This window comes from Amblyomma americanum, chromosome 1 (genome assembly GCF_052857255.1).
Source record: "Amblyomma americanum isolate KBUSLIRL-KWMA chromosome 1, ASM5285725v1, whole genome shotgun sequence".
Taxonomy (NCBI): Eukaryota; Metazoa; Arthropoda; class Arachnida; order Ixodida; family Ixodidae; genus Amblyomma; species Amblyomma americanum.
This window is the reverse complement of record NC_135497.1, coordinates 347,179,313-347,183,785: the sequence shown is the minus strand read 5'-3', so window position 1 is coordinate 347,183,785 and position 4,473 is coordinate 347,179,313.

The following is a 4,473-nucleotide window of genomic DNA, read 5'->3' as shown; positions in this document are numbered from 1 at the left end:
TTACAAATGGCAAGGCGATGAATATGAACTAGCCTTTCGCATGCGATCACTGTCTCAGAATTTAGTATGGCGCATATTAAGGCACAAGCACTAATCCGATGAGTACTAACCCTGAGCAAAATAGTGCGGTGTCTGATCGCAGCTGGCCTAGCGCGAGCGCTCCGCCGCGAGGCACTTCTCGCTCATCGTCTTCTACGCAGTGCAAATCCATGCTTTTGCACCGAGTGTCGAAGCGCTAGCAAGCGAAAGCGTAACTCTGTTGTGATATCTGGTGCCATTTTTATTTACCACGGCACGCGAGTAATAAATGCACATAAAGACAATGAGAACAACACTTGTCATGCAGGATATAGGCCCTGCTTTTTTGGCGCCGTATTATAGCTGCGGCAACCGCAGGCGCACTGCCTCCACTCACATCTCTATATAGCCACATACAAATAGCGCGTGTGAATACAGATCATTAGCAAAGAAACGCGGAGCGGGACTCGCCGGCCATGCGATTCATCCAGGCTTAGTAAAACGGCGCAGGAGTCTTCGTTCCCTTTACAGATGACAAGACGTCGCAGCACTGTTTTTCTTCATGGCTTACCCATTGAAACTCGCCAATGTTGACAGGCCGAAATCCTGGTCGTAGGCTTCCAAAACACACTTCTGCTCACCTTCCTATTGAATGAGTTCTTCACACGTGTCCGCCGTACAAGTACTCAAGCAATGCCTCAAAGAGGCAAATAATACAAAACATGACGCGTCGGTTGCGCTGCAATGGCGCCGACGGCTGCGCTTTCGTGTCGGTGAAAAATTGCAACCGACAAAAAAATTTGTTTTTTAAACAATGAATATTTATATTATCTTCACAAAAAGACACTGCATTTATTTTAAATCATTTTGAGATTATTTAAGAATACTAAAGCGCTTTCAGTTACTTTTTCTGGCATGTCGTTTGTAGAAGCTGCGATCCTGTGATCCACTGAAGTGACCCGGATGCCCTAGCAGACGGCGGAGCAGACGACGGAGCAGACGACGGTGTTGACAGAATGCAATTTCGTTTGATGCCAGATAAAATCACTAAGTTGCGACAAAAACAGCGAAGAAAAGCGCCGTATCTCAAGCTGGCGAATATCGTGGATAAGTTGAACGCAATTGGCACGATGGAGAGTAGCTGCGATGTATTAATTTGCGCGACACTGGCACGCTCACCGGAGATCATGAAACTTAACAGCTTAGTCGGTGACCAGTACAAGCGGATTGCTTTGATATCAACTGCGTTACGAAACTACATCGATACTTGCGTCTCACTTAGCTAATATGCAACAGCGGCTAGCACTCGCCGCATCCTGATCGCGTGTAGTTTAACAAGCAAGAGCCCACTAGCGCATCGAAGTAGCCGTGTTTTCGAGTTCGTATCGTTACGATAAATATGAGCTCTTTCGGCACGTACTGGAATTGAAGTTCTCAGCCTGTGCGTCACGGACGGTGACGATGGCGTCGCGGACGTTCTTAACTAAGACTCGCCGCAAAGCAGCCGATAACCCAAGCATATGGGCGGTAATGGTTGTTCACCAGTACTGCAAACGTGGGCATAAAGTATCGCTCAGTCGCAGCGCCAGTCGCTCGCTGCTCGATTTTCCAGCCTTCCGAGTGAAGGTCGCAAGCTTTTGAGCCAATCAGTGAGCCAGCCGGAGTGAGCAAGGCGAGCTTTCGGGAACGACGCCTCCCGCGGGCTTGCCGGGCAATGAACTACGCGCTACCCCCTGGCTGCCCTAGTCGTCGCTAAGCCTAGCCGGTTTCACATCGATGCAGCAGCTGAGTGCACTTCGAAACTGGCTAGCGCTGAGGTGCTGCTCTCGTCATCGTTTTACTGTGAACCTCGTCTCATAGTAAAACAAAGATATGCTCGGTTTCGGCGACACCTTCAGGAGCGGAGCCAGCTGAGGCCAGGAGAGCCGCGATTGAGCAGCAGCAATTAAAGGCGCCGTGGGGAGACATTTGTTTGTATTCCTGTTATCGCTTCCACCAACGACTCGATATTTGCCAACAATACTCCATCCGACGGCTTAGTATGGACTTGAACAAACATTACTGTCGCATTTTTCTGACGCTGGCGGCCGGTATTCAGGATGGCATGCCGCGCCCGTACGTTATCATGTCGCTCAACTGTATAGCCGTGGTGCACATCAAAACCCCCAGACATCCTCCTTTTCGCTCAGATTGTCATAGCACACAGTCACACTGGGACCAGAGTAGTTTAGAGGACCGAGCGCGGGTGCACAGGAGCTAGACTGTGTCAAAGCAAGCGAAACTCTTTAAAGCGCGCGGTTGATGTCAGTTTCAAGACTTTATTCTCATTTCGACCGAGAATCAAATCGGTTCAAACTCGCCGGCCGCCGCATTTCACCTTCGGCTGCATACGCAGCTGTCTATATTTAGCGACATTTTCGCCTCACTGTCATGAAATTTGCAGTGAAGGCAATGAACGAGATCGTAAAGTATTTTTTTTGCTATTTTATGATAAGCACCACGTCACTGCCGCTAAAAAATTCTCCGCCAACACTGCATCAGCGTTGGACTTAAGAGCGTTAGCTACGAGAGCTTCAAGCGTTTAGATCGGGGTGCTAGATCGGGGTGCTCAGGAAACGTGGAGAAGACAAAATACAAACATCTGAGGGCATTTCGTTTCGGAAACATTCGTTCTATGATATAAGCAGCGTCATTTACTTCAAAGATTTTGCACTACTATTGCGATTTACAGCCACCTTCGCTATATCCGGTATGTTTCCTCCTTATATATCAGTTAACGAATTTTATAAACGTGTGCATTACAACAAGATGAATTGTTTGACTGCATCCGGAACCCTCTGCGACAAACGATTAGGCCATATGGCTGCCTGGAAGTACCCGGAATTCATGGTTTGGGGGCGAAAAGGTCATCGGTGCGAATCCCACACATAATTCGGGCTTCATCTAAATATTTATTTTATCCTCAGGAACATGACAAGTTAAATGACACCACTTCGATCGTTATGCGTCAAACGGGCGGCCCCCAAATTTGATGCAAATGGTGGTCCCCGGGGTTCCACTTCGATAGCCGCTATACTGGCATGTGTAAAACGGATCGACGGTATGTGTGACAACTGAGGCTCTACGCGCCCGCTGTTGCTATGTGATATAGTGTGGTAACTGTCTTGGCCAATTTGACCTAGCTTCCCTGCAGACAGACGTGTCCTTGACAAACGTAAGTAGTAAGAGCTGACGCTCTTAAAACTGAAACGCGGAAAAATGATATCGGGGTTGCTTTGAACATTTACATATACACACATGCTGCCTTTGTGTAGCCGGATGGTTATGGCGAGTAATTTTCCCTGATTGACAATTAACAACATTCTTTTCCGCGACGCATGGAAGTGTCCTTGGCCTTTTCTGCGCATGTAGTAGTAGCTATACATCATGTTACATGGCTTGAACATGTCACAGAAGCCAAGAGGACACTGACTTTCAGTAGCGCCATTCGACTTGCGCACACCGACTGGTGTGCAGGCGCTGTAGTGGCTGCAGCTACATGCCGCCACCGCAAGCGCGTGCGGATACGCAGGCACCGCTGGCTTCGTCACTTGTGCATTACAGCTTTTTGGGCTTTCAAATCCGCATTATACTCTTGAGCATGCACTACTTTCGTCACATTGTCATGTGGGAACAGAAGGGAATTAGGTGAGTGCTCGAGCAGTGCCTCTCCTCTAAGCCAATTCTCGTTCGGTGAGAGAGCCAGGTCGCGGGAAGCTAGTTGAAAACTCGATTCGCCATTGTGAATGAGCACTTCATTTCGCTCGGTGCCCGTCACCAACAGACCAGAGCCCCTCGCATCCTCTTCGCGACTCGCCGCAGTGAACGCGCTTTGAAGCATCTTTGGTCAATTTGATCATATCGCTGTCACACGACCGCACGACAGTATTTCTAGAATTCTGCAGTAAAACAATTACCCTCACCAGGAATCTGTCGTATGACACATCCCACGATAGGTATCTATCGCGCGGCACAATCCACGACAGGTATCTGTCGCGCGACTCATCCCACGACAGTTATCTGTCGCGCGGCATATCCCACGACAAGCTGTTGTGTCGCGCGACAGGCCGCACGACAGGTACTTTTGTCGCGTGAAAAGAGGCGCGATAGAAGTCTGTCGCGCGACTGAACAAACGACAGGCAACTTTGCTGAGGCACGCAATCTCTGTCGCGCGGCACGACTCCCTTTGTCGCGCGACAGTACATGTGACCTAAACCTGTCGCGCGACAAATGCTGCGACAGGGACCTTCTTCGCACGACAAAATGCAGGAAAGACGTCTGTCGTGCGGCAGAACCTACTGCAAACAACTTTGTCGCGCGAAAGAACCCACGACACGAAGCTTGTCGCACTACACAAGGCACGACAAGACAGCTTGTTTTGCGACACAAAATTGTGTCGCGCGACAGACGCGCGA